The sequence below is a fragment of the Oncorhynchus gorbuscha genome, linkage group LG10 (assembly GCF_021184085.1).
Source record: "Oncorhynchus gorbuscha isolate QuinsamMale2020 ecotype Even-year linkage group LG10, OgorEven_v1.0, whole genome shotgun sequence".
Lineage (NCBI taxonomy): Eukaryota > Metazoa > Chordata > Actinopteri > Salmoniformes > Salmonidae > Oncorhynchus > Oncorhynchus gorbuscha.
Window position 1 is genome coordinate 6,852,006 of NC_060182.1, and position 25,426 is coordinate 6,877,431.

The 25,426-nt window shown below is 44.0% G+C and overlaps 3 non-coding genes across 3 annotated transcripts; all 3 read left to right on the plus strand.

The window, feature by feature from the left end:
• Positions 1 to 8,702: 8,702 nt before the first annotated feature.
• Positions 8,703 to 8,774, plus strand: trnat-cgu. Its single transcript has one exon. It is a non-coding gene; the product is annotated as a tRNA-Thr (tRNA).
• A 962-nt stretch (positions 8,775 to 9,736) lies between these two features.
• Positions 9,737 to 9,810, plus strand: trnai-aau. Its single transcript has one exon. It is a non-coding gene; the product is annotated as a tRNA-Ile (tRNA).
• Positions 9,811 to 9,891: 81 nt separating this feature from the next.
• trnaf-gaa lies at positions 9,892 to 9,964 on the plus strand. Its single transcript has one exon. It is a non-coding gene; the product is annotated as a tRNA-Phe (tRNA).
• The last annotated feature ends 15,462 nt before the right edge of the window (positions 9,965 to 25,426 follow it).

A 25,426-nucleotide genomic window follows, 5' to 3' on the forward strand; every position in this document is an offset into this window, starting at 1 on the left:
TGCTCCTCTGAAAGTAAGTAATTTCTTGCTTTTCATCGACATTTTGACATCAGTGTTACATTAGAATTTGCTTGTCATTGCTTGACGGTAGGTTGTCGAGCAAGGCTGCATGAAAGTGTGAACTGCAGCTTTCTTGGATCCACAAAAAAAATGTTTTTGGGGAATGCGGGCATCGATCCCACTACCTATAGCATGCAAAGCAAACACTGTATCAATTGATCAAATTACCCCAGCTGTTTGAATTGCCACAAGGAGCAACCAAGCGTGTCCAGTCTTGTCAGGCTATGCTGTTGGTGGACTTGTTAGTTTCAGCGCTCCAGCACTTGCAGAGGCTCAGTGTATCTCAACAATTGTGCTCTGTAGCCAGCGGCCGGCTAGCTCAGTTGGTTAGAGTGTGATACGCCGCTCTCTGGAAAGTAAGTAATGTCTTTCTTTTCATCTGACATTGTAACATCAGTGTTACATGAGAGTTTCTGTCATTGTTACATGACAGTTTCTTGTCATTGTTTACATGACAGTAGGTTGTCGTAAGACAAGGCTGCATGAAGTGTGAACTGGAGTTTTCTTGGATCCATATAACATTGTGCTTTTGGAGAATGTGGGCATCGATCCCACTACCTCACGCGTGCAAAGCATTTGAGCTAATTCCCCAGCCGTTTGGAATTTCCGCAAGAAGCAACCAAGAGGGTCCAGTCTTGTCAGGCTATGCTGTTGGTGGACTTGTTTGTTGACGTGCCAGCACTTGCAGAGGCTGGCACGACAATAGGAGTCCTGGTAAATGCATTTACAACCATATTTTTATATTTGGGTTACTAGTTGCACGTGCATTTGCAATATGATTCTATAGTGAAAAAACATCACCAAATGGACATGATGAAATCAACACAACGAGTGATGGAAAGGAACAACTATCTCTGCCAGGCCATCCTGTGTTCATCAGGCCAGTCAATTTTGCATTCCTGCAGGATTTTTATAGCATGACAAAATCGTGATGGTACATGCCCATTGAACCACATTGCAAATGCACAGTGACTTTGCAAAAGTGAGAAAACATAAACAAATGGACATGATGAAATCAACACAACGAGTGATGGAAAGGAACAACTATCACTGCCCGGCCATCCCGAGTTCATCAGGCCAGTCAATTTTGCATTTCTGCAGGATTTTCGAGCTTGTCAAATTTCTTATGGCATTTGGCCCCCAAAAAAGTGACTTTTGACTTTGACTTTTGACTTCCGATGAAATCATATTGTAAATGGACAAATCAAATCAAATCAAATTTATTTATATAGCCCTTCGTACATCAGCTGATATCTCAAAGTGCTGTACAGAAACCCAGCCTAAAACCCCAAACAGCAAACAATGCAGGTGTAAAAGCACGGTGGCTAGGAAAAACTCCCTAGAAAGGCCAAAACCTAGGAAGAAACCTAGAGAGGAACCGGGCTATGTGGGGTGGCCAGTCCTCTTCTGGCTGTGCCGGGTAGAGATTGTAACAGAACATGACCAAGATGTTCAAATGTTCATAAATGACCAGCATGGTCAAATAATAATAAGGCAGAACAGTTGAAACTGGAGCAGCAGCACAGTCAGGTGGACTGGGGACAGCAAGGAGCCATCATGTCAGGTAGTCCTGGGGCACGGTCCTAGGGCTCAGGTCCTCCGAGAGAGAAAGAAAGAGAGAATTAGAGAGAGCATATGTGGGGTGGCCAGTCCTCTTCTGGCTGTGCCGGGTGGAGATTATAACAGAACGTGGCCAAGATGTTCAAATGTTCATAAATGACCAGCATGGTTGAATAATAGTAAGGCAGAACAGTTGAAACTGGAGCAGGAGCATGGCCAGGTGGACTGGGACAGCAAGGAGTCCTCATGTCAGGTAGTCCTGGGACATGGTCCTAGGGCCCAGGCCAGTTGAAACTGGAGCAGCAGCATGGCCAGGTGGATTGGGGACAGCAAGGAGTCATCATGTCAGGTAGTCCTGGGGCATGGTCCTAGGGCTCAGGTCCTCCGAGAGAGAGAGAAAGAAAGAGAGAAGGAGAGAATTAGAGAACGCACACTTAGATTCACACAGGACACCTGAATAGGACAGGAGAAGTACTCCAGATAAACAAACTGACCCTAGCCCCCGACACATAAACTACTGCAGCATAAATACTGGAGGCTGAGACAGGAGGGTCAGGAGACACTGTGGCCCCATCCGAGGACACCCCGGACAGGGCCAAACAGGAAGGATATAACCCCACCCACTTTGCCAAAGCACAGCCCCACACCACTAGAGGGAAATCTTCAACCACCAACTTACCATCCTGAGACAAGGCCGAGTATAGCCCACAAAGATCTCCGACACGGTACAACCCAAGAGGGGGAACCCAGACAGGCCGACCACAACAGTGAATCAACCCACCCAGGTGACGCACCCCCCAGGGACGGCACGAGAGAGCCCCAGCAAGCCAGTGACTCAGCCCCGTAACAGGGTTAGAGGCAAAGAATCCCAGTGAAAAGAGGGGAACCGGCCAGGCAGAGACAGCAAGGGCGGTTCGTTGCTCCAGAGCCTTTCCGTTCACCTTCCCCCTCCTGGGCCAGACTACACTCAATCATATGACCCACTGAAGAGATGAGTCTTCAGTAAAGACTTAAAGGTTGAGACCGAGTTTGCGTCTCTGACATGGGTAGGCAGACCGTTCCATAAAAATGGAGCTCTATAGGAGAAAGCCCTGCCTCCAGCTGTTTGCTTAGAAATTCTAGGGACAATTAGGAGGCCTGCGTCTTGTGACCGTAGCGTACGTGTAGGTATGTACGGCAGGACCAAATCAGAGAGGTAGGTAGGAGCAAGCCCATGTAATGCTTTGTAGGTTAGCAGTAAAACCTTGAAATCAGCCCTTGCTTTGACAGGAAGCCAGTGTAGAGAGGCTAGCACTGGAGTAATATGATCAAATTTTTTGGTTCTAGTCAGGATTCTAGCAGCCGTATTTAGCACTAACTGAAGTTTATTTAGTGCTTTATCCGGGTAGCCGGAAAATAGAGCATTGCAGTAGTCTAACCTAGAAGTGACAACAGCATGGATTAATTTTTCTGCATCATTTTTGGACAGAAAGTTTCTGATTTTTGCAATGTTACGTAGATGGAAAAAAGCTGTCCTCGAAATGGTCTTGATATGTTCTTCAAAAAAGAGAGATCAGGGTCAGAGTAACGCCGAGGTCCTTCACAGTTTTATTTGAGACGACTGTACAACCATTAAGATTAATTGTCAGATTCAACAGAAGATCTCTTTGTTTCTTGGGACCTAGAACAAGCATCTCTGTTTTGTCCGAGTTTAATAGTAGAAAGTTTGCAGCCATCCACTTCCTTATGTCTGAAACACATGCTTCTAGCGAGGGCAATTTTGGGGCTTCACCATGTTTCATTGAAATGTACAGCTGTGTGTCATCCGCATAGCAGTGAAGGTTTACATTATGTTTTCGAATAACATCCCCAAGAGGTAAAATATATAGTGAAAACAATAGTGGTCCTAAAACAGAACCTTGAGGAACACCGAAATGTACAGTTGATTTGTCAGAGGACAAACCATTCACAGAGACAAACTGATATCTTTCCGACAGATAAGACCTAAACCAGGCCAGAACATGTCCGTGTAGACCAATTTGGGTTTCCAATCTCTCCAAAAGAATGTGGTGATCGATGGTATCAAAGGCAGCACTAAGGTCTAGGAGCACGAGGACAGATGCAGAGCCTCGGTCCGATGCCATCAAAATGTCATTTACCACCTTCACAAGTGCCGTCTCAGTGCTATGATGGGGTCTAAAACCAGACTGAAGCATTTCGTATACATTGTTTGTCTTCAGGAAGGCAGTGAGTTGCTGCGCAACAGCCTTCTCTAAAATCTTTGAGAGGAATGGAAGATTCGATATAGGCCGATAGTTTTTATATTTTCTGGGTCAAGGTTTGGCTTTTTCAAGAGAGGCTTTATTACTGCCACTTTTAGTGAGTTTGGTACACATCCGGTGGATAGAGAGCCGTTTATTATGTTCAACATAGGAGGGCCAAGCACAGGAAGCAGCTCTTTCAGTAGTTTAGTTGGAATAGGGTCCAGTATACAGCTTGAAGGTTTAGAGGCCATGATTATTTTCATCATTGTGTCAAGAGATATAGTACTAAAACACTTGAGCGTCTCTCTTGATCCTAGGTCCTGGCAGAGTTGTGCAGACTCAGGACAACTGAGGTTTGGAGGAATACGCAGGTTTAAAGAGGAGTCCGTAATTTGCTTTCTAATAATCATAATCTTTTCCTCAAAGAAGTTCATGAATTTATCACTGCTAAAGTGCAAGTCATCCTCTCTTGGGGAATGCTGCTTTTTAGTTAGCTTTGCCACAGTATCAAAAAGGAATTTCGGATTGTTCTTATTTTCCTCAATTAAGTTAGAAAAATAGGACGATCGAGCAGCAGTAAGGGCTCTTCGGTACTGCACGGTACCGTCCTTCCAAGCTAGTCGGAAGACTTCCAGTTTGGTGTGGCGCCATTTCCGTTCCAATTTTCTGGAAGCTTGCTTCAGAGCTCGGGTATTTTCTGTGTACCAGGGAGCTAGTTTCTTATGAGACATTTTTTTAGTTTTTAGGGGTGCAACTGCATCTAGGGTATTGCGCAAGGTTAAATTGAGATCCTCAGTTAGGTGGTTAACGGATTTTTGTCCTCTGGCGTCCTTGGGTAGGCAGAGGAGTCTGGAAGGGCATCAAGGAATCTTTGTGTTGTCTGTGAATTTATAGCACGACTTTTGATGTTCCTTGGTTGGGGTCTGAGCAGATTATTTGTTGCAATTGCAAACGTAATAAAATGGTGGTCCGATAGTCCAGGATTATGAGGAAAAACATTAAGATCCACAACATTTATTCCATGGGACAAAACTAGGTCCAGCGTATGACTGTGAGAGTGAGTGGGTCCAGAGACATGTTGGACAAAACCCACTGAGTCGATGATGGCTCCAAAAGCCTTTTGGAGTGGGTCTGTGGACTTTTCCATGTGAATATTAAAGTCACCAAAGATTAGAATATTATCTGCAATGACTACAAGGTCTGATAGGAATTCAGGGAACTCAGTGAGAAACGCTGTATATGGCCCAGGAGGCCTGTAAACAGTAGCTATAAAAAGTGATTGAGTAGGCTGCATAGATTTCATGACTAGAAGCACAAAAGACGAAAACGTCATTTTTTTTTTTGTAAATTGAAATTTGCTATCGTAAATGTTAGCAACACCTCCGCCTTTGCGGGATGCACGGGGGATATGGTCACTAGTGTAGCCAGGAGGTGAGGCCTCATTTAACACAGTAAATTCATCAGGCTTAAGCCATGTTTCAGTCAGGCCAATCACATCAAGATTATGATCAGTGATTAGTTCATTGACTATAATTGCCTTTGAAGTAAGGGATCTAACATTAAGTAGCCCTATTTTGAGATGTGAGATATCATGATCTCTTTCAGTAATGACAGGAATGGAGGTGGTCATTATCCTAGTGAGATTGCTAAGGCGAACACCGCCATGTTTAGTTTTGCCCAACCTAGGTCGAGGCACAGACACGGTCTCAATGGTGATAGCTGAGCTGACTACACTAACTATGCTAGTGGCAGACTCCACTATGCTGGCAGGCTGGCTAATAGCCTGCTGCCTGGCCTGCACCCTATTTCATTGTGGAGCTAGAGGAGTTAGAGCCCTGTCAATGTTGGCAGATAAGATGAGAGCACCCCTCCAGCTAGGATGGAGTCCGTCACTCCTCAGCAGGTCAGGCTTGGTCCTGTTTGTGGGTGAGTCCCAGAAAGAGGGCCAATTATCTACAAATTATATCTTTTGGGAGGGGCAGAAAACAGTTTTCAACCAGCGATTGAGTTGTGAGACTCTGCTGTAGAGCTCATCACTCCCCTAACTGGGAGGGGGCCAGAGACAATTACTCGATGCCGACACATCTTTCTAGCTGATATGCACGCAGAAGCTATGTTGCGCTTGGTGATCTCTGACTGTTTCATCCTAACATCGTTGGTGCCGACGTGGATAACAATATCTCTATACTCTCTACACTCGCCAGTTTTAGCTTTAGCCAGCACCATCTTCAGATTAGCCTTAACGTCGGTAGCCCTGCCCCCGGGTAAACAGTGTATGATCGCTGGATGATTCGCTTTAAGTCTAATACTGCGGGTAATGGAGTCGCCAATGACTAGAGTTTTCAATTTGTCAGAGCTAATGGTGGGAAGCTTCGGCGTCTCAGACCCCGTAACGGGAGGAGTAGAGACCAGAGAAGACTCGGCCTCTGACACCGACCCGCTGCTTAATGGGGAAAACCGGTTGAAAGTTTCTGTCTGCTGAATGAGCGACACCGGTTGAGCGTTCCTAGAGCATTTCCTTCCAGAAACCGTGAGAAAGTTGTCCGGCTGCGGGGACTGTGCCAGGGGGATTTATACTACTATCTGTACTTACTGGTGGCACAGACGCTGTTTCATCCTTTCCTACACTGAAATTACCCTTGCCTAACGATTGCGTCTGAAGCTGGGCTTGCAGTACAGCTATCCTCGCCGTAAGGCGAGCACAGCGGCTGCAATTAGAAGGCATCATGTTAATGTTACTACTTAGCTTCGGCTGTTGGAGGTCCTGACGAATCGTGTCCAGATAAAGCGTCCGGAGTGAAAAAGTCGAGGAAAAAAATAAATACATGAACGGTAATTAAAAAGTGAAACCCGTAAAGTTGTCAGGTAGCAAAATAGGTTGGCAACAAAACGCACAGCAATTCGAAAACAAGCCTGCAAGTGTTGATGTCATCGAGGAAATCATATTCCTTATGCACAAGTTAAACGTTTTTTTTTAAATGATAATAAAATACAACTAAAGTATGTTGATACAGTTCTTATATGTGTGTAATTGACACAGAATTTGAAAGAATTTCAAAAAACGGTCCAGAAAGCACTTTATTAAGGGTGTGTGAAGTTTTTTACATAATTTTGACATTTTTGACTTTTGACTTTTGACTTCCTATGAAATCATATTGAAAATGGACAAAACATATTACTTATGCGCATGTAAAAAAATAAATATATATATGATAATAAAATTGGACAAAAGTATATTCATACAGTTCTTACACATGTGTAATTGACAAAAAATTGAAAGAATTTCGAAAAACGGTCCAGAAAGCACTTTTTTAAGGGGTGATAAGTTTTTGACAAAAAAATCATTTTTTCAAAATGTTGCTTTTGGACGTTGACTTGGGTTACATTTCCAATATGAAAACCAAGGTGGAGCGGATTCGCCACCTGTTGGATTTTAAAGTGTTACAACTGGCAATTGCCATATGGCATTTGCAATACACTTTGCATGAATCAACGCCGAATTGGGTGGTATTGGACAATGTGTATATGGTTTGTCTGATGCCAATGACTTCCCATTCATTTTTGTCCAATACAGGGGGTATTCCCTTACCTACAGTATTCCCCAACTTGTCTTTTGAGAGTATTCACTTGTTAAATTAGCTTTTGCACAACTCCCACTTTGCACAATGTTGACATTCTAAGAATGAAATAGATGCGCAAAGCCATCTGTTTTTGTTAACTGAAGCACATGGGTTCAATCCCTGTTCGACGTTTATGGTAGATAGCTGATATTATGGAAATGTACTTTCATCACAACAGTGTAAAGAAAAGGTCAATTGTCTTGATATGGCCACTGCGACCTGTATGCTCTAGTCGGCTGGCCCTCGCTACATATTCGTCGCCAGAACCACTGGCTCCAGGTCATCTGTAAGTCTATACTAGGTAAAGCTCCACCTTATCAAGGCAATCACAGGCGGCCTAGTCCTTGCGCAGCAGTCCCTTCCAGCTGCAGTCAGAGCAGGAGATGCCCATCTGTAAATAGCCCACCCAATCTACCTACCTCATCGCCATATTGTTTTTATTTACTTTCTGCACTTTTGCACACCAGTATTTCTACTTGCACATAATCATCTGCTCATCTATCACTCCAGTGTTCATTTGCTAAATTGTGACTACTTCAGTACTATGGCATATTTATTGCCTTTTTTAAAAATCCCTTCTATTTTGTTATTGACTGTGAGCTAGTTTGTTCCATGTGTAACTCGTCGCCAGAACCACTGGCTCCAGGTCATCTGTAAGTCTATGCTAGGTAAAGCCCGCCTTATCAAGGCAATCACAGGCGGCCTAGTCCTCTCGCAGCAGTCCCTTCCAGCTGCAGTCAGAGCAGGAGATGTTCACCCTCCACGTCCAGACTGCAAATGAATTGCACTGCTTTGCTTTACCTTGGCCTGGTCGCAGTTGTGTATGAGAACTTGTTCTTAACTGGCTTACCTGCAATAATAATGGAGAAATTTAAGAAAATAAGAAACAATTTTTCTTTCCCAGAAAGGGGTGTAGCTCAGTGGTAGAGCGCATGCTATGCATATATATATATATATATATATATATATATATATATATATATGCCATTTATGTATGAGGTCCTGGGTTCAATCCCCAGCTTCTCCATTTTTTTTGCAAAGACCCAACTTCTATTTTCCAATATGTTGAAATTCTAAGCAGGAAACAGAGATGTGCTAAATAATTTGGTCTTTTAATCTGAAGAACATGCTTTCAATCCCTGTTAGTACATTTATAGAACAGAAGTGGCATGGTTGCCAACTTTTTATGGCATCATATATATATATTGCAGTATAGAGTGGCATGGTGGCCAAGTGGTAAGGCGTCGGTCTCGTAAACTGAAGACCATGGGTTCAAATCCCATCCATGCCTTTATAGAAAAGGCTTCAAATTCCATGGAAATTTACATTAATTGGAGGACTTTGTAGAAGAATCATGTTGTATCAATATTTGAACACAACTATTATATTAAGGGGAAGTAGAGCCAGTTGGCCCCGAACAAGATGGCGTCTAGGCCTCAACTGTTTTTGAGTTATGGCCATTTATCTGGGATTAAAGGTCCAAAATGAAAATAGAGAAATTATTTTTCCACTTCACGTCAAAGTCGAGGAGCCTCCGGTGTCAATAAAAAAGAACCAGCCATTTAACTATCGTCATTTAAGAGAAATCGTACAACGACAGATTGGTGATGTTCATGGATAGGTGTTTTTTTTTTCAACGGTTACAGATCCAGTTGCAGGGTGTTCTTACGAATCTTTTAAAGTGTGCTGTGAGCCTGCGAGATTTCTGTGATTTTCTATTGTCAAGGGTGCCACAGAATTATGTTGAGTGAATTGCCAGAATAGCTCAGTTGAGAGAGCGTTAGACATCAGTGTTACATTAAAGTTGCTTGTCATTGCTACATAATATAATAATAATAATATATGCCATTTAGCAGACGTTTTATCCAAAGCGACTTACAGTCATGTGTGCATACATTCTACGTATGGGTGGTCCCGGGAATCGGACCCACTACCCTGGCGTTACAAGCGCCATGCTCTACCAACTGAGCTACAGAAGGACATGACAGTAGGTTGTCGTAAGACAAGGCTGCATGAAGTGTGAACTGGAGTTTTCTTGCATCCATAAAACAATGTGCTTTTGGAGAATGTGGGCATCGATCCCACTACCTCACGCATGCAAAGCATTTGAGCTAATTCCCCAGCCGTTTGAATTTCCCAAGAAGCAACCAAGAGGGTCCAGTCTTGTCAGGCTATGCTGTTGTTGGACTTGTTTGTTGAAGTGCCAGCACTTGCAGAGGCTCGGCATTTCAACAATTGAGTAAAATAGCAAATGGCCGGTTAGCTCAGTTGGTTAGAGTGTGGTGCTAATAACGCCAAGGTCATGGGTTCTATCACCATACTGGCTAATATGTACATTTTGAGTGTCAAATTATGAGTCACATGCATGTGAATTGTCAAGGGTGCCACGGAATTTGGTCGAGTGATTTGCCGGAATAGCTCAGTTGGGAGAGCGTTAGACTGAAGATCTAAAGGTCTCTGGTTCGATCCCGGGTTGCTGTATTTGTTCTTTCTTTATGCGCAGGTATTGGGCAAAAGTCAGCACTGTGACACTGGTAATGAGGAAACCACTAGTTATGGATGTAGTATAACTGCTAATGAGGAAACCACTAGTTATGGATGCAGTATATCTGCTAATGAGGAAACCACTAGTTATGGATGTAGTATATCTGCTAATGAGGAAACCACTAGTTATGGATGTAGTATATCTGCTAATGAGGAAACCACTAGTTATGGATGTAGTATATCTGCCAGGAGCAAAAATGGTGGGCAAAGATTTGAGTTATTCACAATGTATTCTGAATGTGAATGGGGGAAAACTCAGGGGAGTAACCTCCATTTCCAGGTTGCTTATGAGAGCATTTCACACTACTTTGGATTATAATTGTAAGGCTCGTTTGAATGTCCTGGTTAATATAATGTTTGTGTCATCGCAAATCAACCTCTGTACTTAAAACACACTTAAACCAGTAAAATGCCCTTTGGCTTTTCCATCAGCCTGACAATGAGGGTTTTTACACTGTTTGCCAAATTGGCCCATTGTTTCACCTAACAACAAATATAGGAAAATAGATCTGTGTGTTGTACAATAGCCTATCCATCAAGGAACAGTTCTCTGCACATTGAGCAAAGTATCTCTGTGTGCAAACAGACTAACGAGGCCCTAGAGTAAATCAAGCAGACAATAACACATTATAAACATCAATTTGTTGCGGATGTTGGATCCAACGTGGAGCACGGCATAACTGTCTTTACCAGAGTAATGAATGAAGAAACACTTTGATTGTTGTTGCATGTTGTGATGTTTGTCATTTGACTGGAATTCAGAAAATGATTTCCTGGATCAGCTGATGATAGATGAACATGTTTTTTTATTTATTTTTATTTATTTTTTTATTTCACCTTTATTTAACCAGGTAGGCTAGTTGAGAACAAGTTCTCATTTGCAACTGCGACCTGGCCAAGATAAAAGCATAGCAGTGTGAATAGACAACACTGAGTTACACATGGAATAAACAATTAACAAGTCAATAACACAGTAGAAAAAAATGGGCAGTCTATATACAATGTGTGCAAAAGGCATGAGGAGGTAGGCGAATAATACAGTTTTGCAGATTAACACTGGAGTGATAAATGATCAGGTCATGTACAGGTAGAGATATTGGTGTGCAAAAGAGCAGAAAAATAAATAAATAAAAACAGTATAAAAAAAGTATGGGAATGAGGTAGGTGAAAATGGGTGGGCTATTTTCCTATAGACTATGTACAGCTGCAGCGATCGGTTAGCTGCTCGGATAGCTGATGTTTGAAGTTGGTGAGGGAGATAAAAGTCTCCAACTTCAGCGATTTTTGCAATTCGTTCCAGTCACAGGCAGCAGAGTACTGGAACGAAAGGCGGCCAAATGATGTGTTGGCTTTAGGGATGATCAGTGAGATACACCTGCTAGAGCGCGTGCTACGGATGGGTGTTGCCATCGTGACCAGTGAACTGAGATAAGGCGGAGCTTTACCTAGCATGGACTTGTAGATGACCTGGAGCCAGTGGGTCTGGCGACGAATATGTAGTGAGGGCCAGCCGACTAGAGCATACAAGTCGCAGTGGTGGGTGGTATAAGGTGCTTTAGTGACAAAACGGATGGCACTGTGATAGACTGCATCCAGTTTGCTGAGTAGAGTGTTGGAAGCCATTTTGTAGATGACATCGCCGAAGTCGAGGATCGGTAGGATAGTCAGTTTAACTAGGGTAAGCTTGGCAGCGTGAGTGAAGGAGGCTTTGTTGCGGAATAGAAAGCCGACTCTTGATTTGATTTTCGATTGGAGATGTTTGATGTGGGTCTGGAAGGAGAGTTTGCAGTCTAGCCAGACACCTAGGTACTTATAGATGTCCACATATTCAAGGTCGGAACCATCCAGGGTGGTGATGCTAGTCGGGCATGCGGGTGCAGGCAGCGATCGGTTGAAAAGCATGCATTTGGTTTTACTCGCATTTAAGAGCAGTTGGAGGCCACGGAAGGAGTGCTGTATGGCATTGAAGCTCGTTTGGAGGTTAGATAGCACAGTGTCCAATGACGGGCCGAAAGTATATAGAATGGTGTCGTCTGCGTAGAGGTGGATCAGGGAATCGCCCGCAGCAAGAGCAACATCATTGATATACACAGAGAAAAGAGTCGGCCCGAGAATTGAACCCTGTGGCACCCCCATAGAGACTGCCAGAGGACCGGACAGCATGCCCTCCGATTTGACACACTGAACTCTGTCTGCAAAGTAATTGGTGAACCAGGCAAGGCAGTCATCCGAAAAACCGAGGCTGTAGAGTCTGCCGATAAGAATATGGTGATTGACAGAGTCGAAAGCCTTGGCGAGGTCGATGAAGACGGCTGCACAGTACTGTCTTTTATCGATGGCGGTTATGATATCGTTTAGTACCTTGAGTGTGGCTGAGGTGCACCCGTGACCGGCTCGGAAACCAGATTGCACAGCGGAGAAGGTACGGTGGGATTCGAGATGGTCAGTGACCTGTTTGTTGACTTGGCTTTCGAAGACCTTAGATAGGCAGGGCAGGATGGATATAGGTCTGTAACAGTTTGGGTCCAGGGTGTCTCCCCCTTTGAAGAGAGGGATGACTGCGGCAGCTTTCAATCCTTGGGGATCTCAGACGATATGAAAGAGAGGTTGAACAGGCTGGTAATAGGGGTTGCGACAATGGCGGCAGATAGTTTCAGAAATAGCGGGTCCAGATTGTCAAGCCCAGCTGATTTGTACGGGTCCAGGTTTTGCAGCTCTTTCAGAACATCTGCTATCTGGATTTGGGTAAAGGAGAACCTGGAGAGGCTTGGGTGAGGAGCTACGAGGGGGCGGAGCTGTTGGCCGAGGTTGGAGTAGCCAGGCGGAAGGCATGGCCAGCCGTTGAGAAGTGTTTATTGAAGTTTTCGATAATCATGGATTTATCGGTGGAGACCGTGTTTCCTAGCCTCAGAGCAGTGGGCAGCTGGGAGGAGGTGCTCTTGTTCTCCATGGACTTCACAGTGTCCCAGAACTTTTGGAGTTGGAGCTACAGGATGCAAACTTCTGCCTGAAGAAGCTGGCCTTAGCTTTCCTGACTGACTGCGTTTATTGGTTCCTGACTTCCCTGAACAGTTGCATATCACGGGGCTATTCGATGCTATTGCAGTCCGCCACAGGATGTTTTTGTGCTGGTCGAGGGCAGTCAGGTCTGGAGTGAACCAAGGGCTGTATCTGTTCTTGGTTCTGCATTTTTGAACGGAGCATGCTTATCTAAAATGGTGAGGAAGTTACTTTTAAAGAATGACCATGCATCCTCAACTGACGGGATGAGGTCAATGTCCTTCCAGGATACCCGGGCCATGTCGATTAGAAAGGCCTGCTCACAGAAGTGTTTTAGGGAGCGTTTGACAGTGATGAGGGGTGGTCGTTTGACTGCGGCTCCGTGGCGGATACAGGCGATGAGGCAGTGATCGCTGAGATCCTGGTTGAAGACAGCAGAGGTATATTTGGAGGGCCAGTTGGTCAGGATGACGTCTATGAGGGTGCCCTTGTTTACAGAGTTAGGGTTGTACCTGGTGGGTTCCTTGATGATTTGAGTGAGATTGAGGGCATCTAGCTTAGATTGTAGGACTGCCGGGGTGTTAAGCATATCCCAGTTTAGGTCACCTAACAGAACGAACTCTGAAGCTAGATGGGGGCGATCAATTCACAAATGGTGTCCAGGGCACAGCTGGGAGCTGAGGGGGTCGGTAGCAGGCGGCAACAGTGAGAGACTTGTTTCTGGAGAGAGTCATTTTCAAAATTAGTAGTTCAAACTGTTTGGGTATGGACCTGGAAAGTATGACATTACTTTGCAGGCTATCTCTGCAGTAGACTGCAACTGCTCCCCCTTTAGCAGTTCTATCTTGACGGAAGATGTTATAGTTGGGTATGGAAATCTCTGAATTTTTGGTGGCCTTCCTGAGCCAGGATTCAGACACGGCAAGGACATCAGGGTTAGCAGAGTGTGCTAAAGCAGTGAGTAAAACAAACTTAGGGAGGAGGCTTCTGATGTTGACATGCATAAAACCAAGACTTTTTCGATCACAGAAGTCAGCAAATGAGGGTACCTGGGGACATGCGGGGCCTGGGTTTACCTCCACATCACCCGCGGAACAGAGAAGGAGTAGTATGAGGGTACGGCTAAAGGCTATCAAAACTGGTCGCCTAGAGCGTTGGGGGCAGAGGATAAGAGGAGCAGGTTTCTGGGCATGGTAGAATATATTCAGGGCATAATGCGCAGACAGGGGTATGGTGGGGTGCGGGTACAGCGGAGGTAAGCCCAGGCATTGGGTGATGATGAGAGAGGTTGTATCTCTGGAAATGCTGGTTGTAATGGGTGAGGTCACCGCATGTGTGGGGGGTGGGACGAGGGAGGTAACAGGGGTATGCAGAGTGAATCTAGGGGCTCCATTGTGAACTAAAACAATGATAACTAACCTGAACAACAGTATACAGGGCATATTGACATTTGGGAGAGACATACAGCGAGGCATACAGTAGTCACAGGTGTTGAATTGAGAAAGCTAGCTAAAAACAGTGGGCGAGGCTAATCAGCTAGCACAACAAACAGCAGGTAAAATGGCGTTGACTAGGCAACTGGGCCGACAGATAAAACAAACAAGCAGAGTGGGGTACCATGATTAATGGGCAGTCCAGTGTGCGTCAGCTATGTAGCCAAGAGATCAGTGTCCAGGGGCAGCGGTGGATGGGGCAGGGGGCTGGGCTGGCGAGTGTTATCCAGGTTTTTTTTTTTTTTTTTTTAACTAACAATGACTAAATAGCTTGTAGCTAGTTAGCTGGTTAGCGTCTGGAGGTTCTTGAGTGTGTCATAAAAATAAAATAAAAATTAAAAGTAACAGCGATTCCGTACCACAGTGGGTGAGGCAAGTTTCCGGAAGGTATAAACAAAGTAAAAATCAAAAAAGAGATAGAAAGTAAATGGGTTCAGAGAGTTTGGGATGCAGTGAATCAGATGGTTAGCAGGCCTGTGCTAACAAGCTAACAGTTCGTAGGCCCGGGCTAGACAAGCTAGCCGTTAGCAGGCCGAATTAGCAAGCAGGGAGATAGCGAGGGCTAGAGAGTTAACCTTTGGGGGGACGTCGCGATGGGGTGAGTCTGACTAACTAAACAGCTACAGTATTAAGTATGTGTAATTATTGAAGAACTGCGTTAATGACAGTATCCATTTGGGTATTTTTTATTTCACCTTTATTTAACTTCTTATGGCAGGGGCAGTATTGAGTAGCTTGGATGAATAAGGTGCCCAGAGTAAACTACCTGCTCCTCAGTCCCAGTTGCTAATATATGCATATTATTAGTATATTTGGATAGAAAACACTCTGAAGTTTCTAAATCAGTTTGAATGATGTATGTGAGTATAACAGAACTCATATGGCAGGCAAACACCTGAGAAAAAAATCCAACCAGGAAGTGGGAAATCTGAGGTTGGTCGATTTTCAACTCAGCCCCTATTGAAGATACAGTGGGATATTGGTCATGTTGCACTTTAAGGCTTCCACTAGATGTCAACCATCTTTAGAAACTTGTTTGAGGCTTCAACTGTGAAGGGGGGCTAAATAAGAGGGAATGAGTCAGAGGTCTGCCAGCAGCCATGAGCTGGTTACGTGCATTCACATGAGAGGTAGCTCTCGTTCCATTTGCTTTTCTGAAGAAAAAGAAGTTATGTTAAAAACATCCTTAAGATGTATTCTATTCATCGTTTGACATGTTTCTACGGACTGTAATGGAAATTTTGACATTTCGTCTGCAACTAGTGAAAGCGCTTCGTGAGTTTTGATTTGTTTACCAAACGCGCTAACAAAAGTAGCTATTTGGAAATAAATTATGGACATTTTCAAAAAAATCAAACATTTATTGTGGAACTGGGATTCCTGGGAGTGTATTCTGATGAAGATCATCAAAGGTAAGTGAATATTTATAATGTTATTTCTGACTTCTGTTGACTGCACAATATGGCGGATATCTTTTTGGCTGGTTGGGTCTCTGAGCGCCGTACTCAGATTATTGCATGGTTTGCTTTTTGAAATCTGACACAGCGGTTGCATTAAGTAGAAGTTTATCTATATTTCCATGTATAACACTTGTATTTTCATCAACATATATAATAAGTATTTCTGTAAATTGTTGTGGCTCTCTGCAAAATCACCGGATGTTTTTGGAACTACTGATCATAACGCGCCAACGTATACTGAGATTTTATTTATATAAATATGAACTTTATCGAACAAAACATACATGTATTGAGTAACATCAAGTCCTATGAGTTATCTGATGAAGATCATCAAAGGTTAGTGATTCATTCTCTCTCTATTTCTGCTTTTTGTGACTTTGGCTGGAAAAATTGCTGTGTTTTTCTGTGAATTCGTGCTGACCTAACAATCGTTTGTGGTGCTTTCGCTGAAAAGCCTATTTGAAATCAGACAATGTGGTGGGATTAACAACGAGATTACCTTTAAAATTATATAAAATAATTGTATGTTTGAGGATTTTTAATTATGAGATTTCTGTTGTTTTGAATTTGGCGCCCTGCACTTTCACTGGCTGTTGTCATATCGATCCCGTTAACGGGATCTCAGACCTAAGAAGTTTTCCAACCAGGTAGGTCAGTTGAGAACAAGTTCTCATTTACAACTGAGACCTATCACCACCGATAACCGACCATTTCTTTAACAGGATCTCAGCCCTAAGAAGTTTATAACCAGGTAGAAACCAAGGCTGTTTTAACCAGGTAGGCCAGTTGAGAACAAGTTCTGATTTACAACTGCGACCTGGCCAAGATAAAGCAAAGCAGTGCACAACAAACAACACAGAGTTACACGTGGGATAAACAAACGTACAGTCAATAACACAATAGAAAAATCTATATACAGTGTGTGCAAATGGAGTACGGAGGTAAGGCAATAAATAGGCCATAGTAGCGAAGTAATTACAATTTAGCAAATTAACACTGGAGTGATAGATGTGCAGATGATGATGTGCCAGTAGAAATACTGGTGTGCAAAATAGCAAAAAAAGTAAATAAAAACATGGGGATGAGGTAGGTAGTTGGATGGGCTATTTACAGATGGGCTGTGTACAGCTGCAGTGATCGGTAAGCTGCTCAGATAGCTGATGCTTAAAGTTAGTGAGGGAGATAAAAGTCTCCAACTTCAGCAATTTTTGCAATTCGTTCCAGTCATTGGCAGCAGAGAACTGGAAGGAAAGGCGGCAAAATGAGGTGTTGGCTTTGGGGATGACCAGTGAGATATACCTGCTGGAGCGCATGCTACGGGTGGGTGTTGCTATGGTGACCAGTGAGCTGAGTTAAGGCTTTACCTAGCAAAGACTTATAGATGACCTGGAGCCAATGTGTTTGGCGACAAATATGTAGCGAGGGCCAGCCAACAAGAGCATACAGGTGGCAGTTGTGGGTGGTATGAGGAGGTTTGCTGAGTGTTGGAGGCTATTTTGTAAATGACATCGCCGATCCTTTTTACGAGGGTATGTTTGGCAGCGTGAATGGAGGCTTTGTTGCGAAATAGGAAGCCGAATCTAGATTTAATTTTGGGTTGGAGATGCTTACTTTGAGTCTGGAAGGAGAGTTTACAGTCTAACCAGACACCTAGGTATTTGTAGTTGTCCACATAGTCAGAACCGTCCAGAGTAGTGATGCTAGTCGGGCGGGCGGGTGCAGGCAGCGATCGGTTGAAGAGCATGCATTTAGTTTTACGTGCGTTTAAGAGCAGTTGGAGGTCACAGTAGGAGTGTTGTATGGCATTGAAGTTCGTTTGGAGGTTTGTTAAGTTTGTTAGTTGGTGAAACCAGGCGAGTCAGTCATTTGAGAAACCAAGGCTGTTGAGTCTGCCGATAAGAATACGGTGATTGACAGAGTCGAGAGCCTTGGCCAGGTCGATGAAGACGGCTGCACAGTACTGTCTTATCGATGGCTGTTATGATATCGTTTAGTACTTTGAGCGTGGCTGAGGTGCACCCGTGACCAGCTAGGAAACCGGATTGCACAGCGGAGAAGGTACGGTGGGATTCAAAATGGTTAGTGATCTGTTTGTTAACTTGGCTTTCGAAGACATTAGCAAGGCAGGGCAGGATGGATATAGGTCTAACAGTTTGGGTCTAGAGTGTCACCCCCTTTGAAGAGGGGGATGACCGCGGCAGCTTTCCAATCTTTAGGAATCTCGGACGATACAAAAGAGAGGATGAACAGACTAGTAGCCACAATGGAGGCAAATAATTTTTGAAAGACAGGGTCCAGATTGTCTAGCCCAGCTGATTTGTACGGGTCCAGCTATTGCAGCTCTTTCAGAACATCTGCGATCTGCGACCAGCCGTAGAGAAATGCTTATTGAAATTCTCAATTATCGTGGAGTTATCGATGGTGACAGTGTTTCCTAGCCTCAGTGTAGTGGGCAGCTGGGATGAGGTGCTCTTATTCTCCATGGACTGTTACGGAACGTTTGGACGTCAGGTTTTAGTGAACGCACTTCGTGACTTTGGAAATGTTTACCAAACGTGCTAACCAAAGTAGCTAATTGGACATAAATAACAGACATTATGGAACAAATCAAGCATTTATTGTGGAACTAGGATTCCTGGGAGTGCATTCTGATGAAGATCATCCAAGGTAAGGTGAATATTTATGATGTAACTCCAACATGGCAGAGAAATTTTGTTATATCTGAGTGCCGTCTCAGATTATTGCATGGTGTGCTTTTCACGTAAAGTTTAATAAAAATGTGGATAGGAAGATACAAATTATCATTATTACTGGAAAATATTAATTTAAAATCCAGGAATTTTACAACTTCAGCCCTCTAGGTCTTGCCAGTAGGTTGCATCTCTCTAGGTCATGCCAGTAGGATACAGTAGGTTGTATCTCTCTAGGCCATGCCAGTAGGTTACATCTCTCTAGGTCATGCCAGTAGGATACAGTAGGTTGTAACTCTCTAGGTCATGCCAGTAAGATACAGTAGGTAATATCTCTCTAGGCCATGCCAGTAGGTTACATCTCTCTAGGTCATGCCAGTAGGATACAGTAGGTTGTAACTCTCTAGGTCATGCAAGTAGGTTGCATCTCTCTGGGTCATGCCAGTAGGCTTACAGTAGGTTGTAACTCTCTAGGTCATGCCAGTAGGTTGCATCTCTCTAGGTCATGCCAGTAGGATACAGTAGGTTGTACCTCTCTAGGTAATGCCAGTAGGTTACAGTAGGTTGTAACTCTCTAGGTCATGCCAGTAGGCTACAGTAGGTTGTAACTCTCTAGGTCATGCCAGTAGGCTACAGTAGGTTGTAACTCTCTAGGTCATGCCAGTAGGCTTACAGTAGGTTGTAACTCTCTAGGTCATGCCAGTAGGCTTACAGTAGGTTGTAACTCTCTAGGCCATGCCAGTAGGCTTACAGTAGGTTGTAACTCTCTAGGTAATGCCAGTAGGTTACAGTAGGTTGTAACTCTCTAGGTCATGCCAGTAGGTTACAGTAGGTTGTAACTCTCTAGGTCATGCCAGTAGGTTACAGTAGGTTGTAACTCTCTAGGTCATGCCAGTAGGCTACAGTAGGTTGTAACTCTCTAGGTCATGCCAGTAGGCTTACAGTAGGTTGTAACTCTCTAGGTCATGCCAGTAGGCTTACAGTAGGTTGTATCTCTCTAGGTCATGCCAGTAGGTTACAGTAGGTTGTATCTCTCTAGGTCATGCCAGTAGGCTACAGTAGGTTGTATCTCTCTAAGTCATGCCAGTAAGCTACAGTAGGTTGCATCTCTCTAGGTCATGCCAGTAGGTTACATCTCTCTAGGTCATGTCAGTAGGATACAGTAGGTTGTATCTCTCTAGGTCATGCCAGTAGGTTGTATCTCTCTAGGTCATGCCAGTAGCATACAGTAGGTTGTAACTCTCTAGGTCATGCAAGTAGGTTGCATCTCTCTAGGTCATGCCAGTAGGCTACAGTAGGTTGTATCTCTCTAGGCCATGCCAGTAGGCTACAGTAGGTTGTAACTCTCTAGGTAATGCCAGTAGGCTACAGTAGGTTGTATCTCTCTAGGTCATGCCAGTAGGCTTACAGTAGGTTGTAACTCTCTAGGTCATGCCAGTAGGCTTACAGTAAGTTGTATCTCTCTAGGTCATGCCAGTAGACTACAGTAGGTTGTATCTCTCTAGGCCATGCCAGTAGGTTACATCTCTCTAGGTCATGCCAGTAGGATACAGTAGGTTGTAACTCTCTAGGTCATGCCAGTAAGATACAGTAGGTAATATCTCTCTAGGCCATGCCAGTAGGTTACATCTCTCTAGGTCATGCCAGTAGGATACAGTAGGTTGTAACTCTCTAGGTCATGCAAGTAGGTTGCATCTCTCTGGGTCATGCCAGTAGGCTTACAGTATTAGGTCATGCCAGTAGGTTGCATCTCTCTAGGTCATGCCAGTAGGATACAGTAGGTTGTACCTCTCTAGGTCATGCCAGTAGGTTACAGTAGGTTGTAACTCTCTAGGTCATGCCAGTAGGCTACAGTAGGTTGTAACTCTCTAGGTCATGCCAGTAGGCTACAGTAGGTTGTAACTCTCTAGGTCATGCCAGTAGGCTTACAGTAGGTTGTAACTCTCTAGGTCATGCCAGTAGGCTTACAGTAGGTTGTAACTCTCTAGGCCATGCCAGTAGGCTTACAGTAGGTTGTAACTCTCTAGGTAATGCCAGTAGGTTACAGTAGGTTGTAACTCTCTAGGTCATGCCAGTAGGTTACAGTAGGTTGTAACTCTCTAGGTCATGCCAGTAGGCTACAGTAGGTTGTAACTCTCTAGGTCATGCCAGTAGGCTTACAGTAGGTTGTAACTCTCTAGGTCATGCCAGTAGGCTTACAGTAGGTTGTATCTCTCTAGGTCATGCCAGTAGGTTACAGTAGGTTGTATCTCTCTAGGTCATGCCAGTAGGCTACAGTAGGTTGTATCTCTCTAAGTCATGCCAGTAAGCTACAGTAGGTTGCATCTCTCTAGGTCATGCCAGCAGGTTACATCTCTCTAGGTCATGCCAGTAGGATACAGTAGGTTGTATCTCTCTAGGTCATGCCAGTAGGATACAGTAGGTTGTATCTCTCTAGGTCATGCCAGTAGGATACAGTAGGTTGTATCTCTCTAGGTCATGCCAGTAGGCTACAGTAGGTTGCATCTCTCTAGGTCATGCCAGCAGGTTACATCTCTCTAGGTCATGCCAGTAGGATACAGTAGGTTGTAACTCTCTAGGTCATGCCAGTAGGTTGTATCTCTCTAGGTCATGCCAGTAGGATACAGTAGGTTGTAACTCTCTAGGTCATGCAAGTAGGTTGCATCTCTCTAGGTCATGCCAGTAGGCTACAGTAGGTTGTATCTCTCTAGGCCATGCCAGTAGGCTACAGTAGGTTGTAACTCTCTAGGTAATGCCAGTAGGTTGTATCTCTCTAGGTCATGCCAGTAGGCTTACAGTAGGTTGTAACTCTCTAGGTCATGCCAGTAGGCTTACAGTAGGTTGTAACTCTCTAGGTCATGCCAGTAGGCTTACAGTAGGTTGTAACTCTCTAGGCCATGCCAGTAGGCTACAGTAGGTTGTAACTCTCTAGGTAATGCCAGTAGGTTACAGTAGGTTGTAACTCTCTAGGTCATGCCAGTAGGTTACAGTAGGTTGTAACTCTCTAGGTCATGCCAGTAGGCTACAGTAGGTTGTAACTCTCTAGGTCATGCCAGTAGGCTTACAGTAGGTTGTAACTCTCTAGGTCATGCCAGTAGGCTTACAGTAGGTTGTATCTCTCTAGGTCATGCCAGTAGGTTGTATCTCTCTAGGTCATGCCAGTAGGCTACAGTAGGTTGTATCTCTCTAAGTCATGCCAGTAAGCTACAGTAGGTTGCATCTCTCTAGGTCATGCCAGCAGGTTACATCTCTAGGTCATGCCAGTAGGATACAGTAGGTTGTATCTCTCTAGGTCATGCCAGTAGGATACAGTAGGTTGTATCTCTCTAGGTCATGCCAGTAGGATACAGTAGGTTGTATCTCTCTAGGTCATGCCAGTAGGCTACAGTAGGTTGCATCTCTCTAGGTCATGCCAGCAGGTTACATCTCTCTAGGTCATGCCAGTAGGATACAGTAGGTTGTAACTCTCTAGGTCATGCCAGTAGGTTGTATCTCTCTAGGTCATGCCAGTAGGATACAGTAGGTTGTATCTCTCTAGGTCATGCCAGTAGCATACAGTAGGTTGTAACTCTCTAGGTCATGCAAGTAGGTTGCATCTCTCTAGGTCATGCCAGTAGGCTACAGTAGGTTGTATCTCTCTAGGCCATGCCAGTAGGCTACAGTAGGTTGTAACTCTCTAGGTAATGCCAGTAGGCTACAGTAGGTTGTATCTCTCTAGGTCATGCCAGTAGGCTTACAGTAGGTTGTAACTCTCTAGGTCATGCCAGTAGGCTTACAGTAAGTTGTATCTCTCTAGGTCATGCCAGTAGACTACAGTAGGTTGTATCTCTCTAGGTCATGCCAGTAGGTTACAGCAGGTTGTATCTCTCTAGGTCATGCCAGTAGGCTACAGTAGGTTGTATCTCTCTAGGTCATGCCAGTAGACTACAGTAGGTTGTATCTCTCTAGGTCATGCCAGTAGGTTACAGCAAGTTGTATCTCTCTAGGTCATGCCAGTAGACTACAGTAGGTTGTATCTCTCTAGGTCATGCCAGTAGGTTACAGCAGGTTGTATCTCTCTAGGTCATGCCAGTAGGCTACAGTAGGTTGTAACTCTCTAGGTAATGCCAGTAGGCTACAGTAGGTTGTATCTCTCTAGGTCATGCCAGTAGGCTTACAGTAAGTTGTATCTCTCTAGGTCATGCCAGTAGACTACAGTAGGTTGTATCTCTCTAGGTCATGCCAGTAGACTACAGTAGGTTGTATCTCTCTAGGTCATGCCAGTAGGTTACAGCAGGTTGTATCTCTCTAGGTCATGCCAGTAGACTACAGTAGGTTGTATCTCTCTAGGTCATGCCAGTAGGTTACAGTAGGTTGTATCTCTCTAGGTCATGCCAGTAGGCTACAGTAGGTTGTATCTCTCTAAGTCATGCCAGTAAGCTACAGTAGGTTGCATCTCTCTAGGTCATGCCAGCAGGTTACATCTCTCTAGGTCATGCCAGTAGGATACAGTAGGTTGTATCTCTCTAGGTCATGGTTACAGCAGGTTGTATCTCTCTAGGTCATGCCAGTAGACTACAGTAGGTTGTATCTCTCTAGGTCATGCCAGTAGGTTACAGCAGGTTGTATCTCTCTAGGTCATGCCAGTAGACTACAGTAGGTTGTATCTCTCTAGGCCATGCCAGTAGGTTACAGTAGGTTGTTCTCTAGGTGCCAGTAGGTTACATAGGTGTATCTCTCTAGGTCATGCCAGTAGACTACAGTAGGTTGTATCTCTCTAGGCCACAGTAGGTTACAGTAGGTTGTATCTCTCTAGGTCATGCCAGTAGAACAGTAGGTTGTATCTCTCTAGGCCATGCCCAGGTTACAGTAGGTTGTATCTCTCTAGGTCATGCCAGTAGGTTACAGTAGGTGGTATCTCTCTAGGTCATGCCAGTAGACTACAGTAGGTTGTATCTCTCTAGGCCATGCCAGTAGGTTACAGTAGGTTGTATCTCTCTAGGTCATGCCAGTAGGTTACAGTAGGTTGTATCTCTCTAGGTCATGCCAGTAGACTACAGTAGGTTGTATTGCCAGTAGGTTACAAGGTTGTATCTCTCTAGGTCATGCCAGTAGACTTAGGTTGTATCTCTCAGATCATGCCAGGTTACAATCTCTCTAGGTCATGCCAGTAGGTTACAGCAGGTTGTATCTCTCTAGGTCATGCCAGTAGGCTACAGTAGGTTGTATCCAAGTGGAAACAATTATCAATTTAATTTGGAAAGTGTTGAATTTGGTCAACAACAAAATGAATGGCTTATTTGCTACGTGAAGTTTACTTGAACCAACAGAAGTTTCGTAATGCTTAAGTTGTTATGTGGACACGTGACATACCGACAACTTTGATTAAAACACTATATGAGTTGTCTCCAGATCGATATGCATATTCATGCTAGTAGCTTAGCATCTCTCTCCATTGAATACAGGCGGTTGACCACAAGAACCCTCATAGAATATAAACAATAGATTACAATAAAAAGATGAATCCACCAATCCAAAGACAGGATAGGAGGAGCTTGACAACCCGCAGTGCCGCTTTGTGGACATCAACTCCCCTTGTTATGGCGGAGAGACATCTTGTCATTATATCCATAATCTTTGGTGTAGCCAACCCAAATCTCACATGGCACTATTGGGGGGCACGGTGTGTAGTAAAACATCACTACACGAAAATCACTACATGCAGTGCTCCCCAGTCTGCGGTCAGCAATTATCAAATATATATGTTAAGTCACTTTTTGGAAACGGAACGAAGAAAACAAGGGGTAGCTTGCTCTCTACGTCGTCTGATTCTAGACATCAGTCATCCTCCCAGGGCCCTCCGTTGAAGAGGTATTGACCAGCCAACTGCGAATATCCAAAATTAACAACAAATTTAAGGCGGTACTTACTGGTGTTAATCAGATCTCCTACCTCCACCTCTTCATCTTTCAATGTGACAGTAATCTCCCCTTCCTTCTCCACTCCAAAAACTGCATCCTCCTCTTTCCCTTCCTCTTCTTTTACTGTAACATCCTCCTCCTTTTTCACTCTGAACGCGTCTTCCTCTTCTTCTTTCACTGAAACGTCTTCCTCTTCTTCTTTCACGGCAACAGCCTCACCCTCTACTTCTTGTTTTACTGTGACATTTTGCTCTTCTTTAGCAGGGGAGTAGCTTAGTGGCCGCATGGTTGGAGATGTTAGCTAGCTAGGCTAATGCTAACTTAACCAGCCCGCTAGCTGACTATTAACTACACCGTAAATATGAAATTAAATCTGATAACTAACTAGACGATAGAAGTGGGTTTAAAACACAGTGGCTAATATACACTAAAGCGTCTAAAGAGCTTTATTGGTTCGTCTATTTTCTCTATCAAGCTACCGAGGTGTTTGACGAACTGTTGCTGCTGTTGAAAGAAGAGTTCCGTCCACTACATTATACGTCACACCAACAGCATCGCCTTAAATTCCCAGATCGCCATCTGCTGACTGGAGTGGGTAACGCAGTTGAGTAAAATGTTTATTTTATCTTCAGATAACAAGTTAAAGTGTAGGAAGCATGAGTTTTTACTCACCAATGTAACAATACAGTGTGGTTAAAGACTTAGTAAGCTAATTGTAATCACGATATGGTTACCTATAAGTACAAACAATGTTTTTGCGTTATTACATATTTATTAACTTATTTTGTGACTCTTCCAAACTACACACAATGCAGTATTTCTCAACGTCATATGGATGATCTTCTCTGTGCTACTG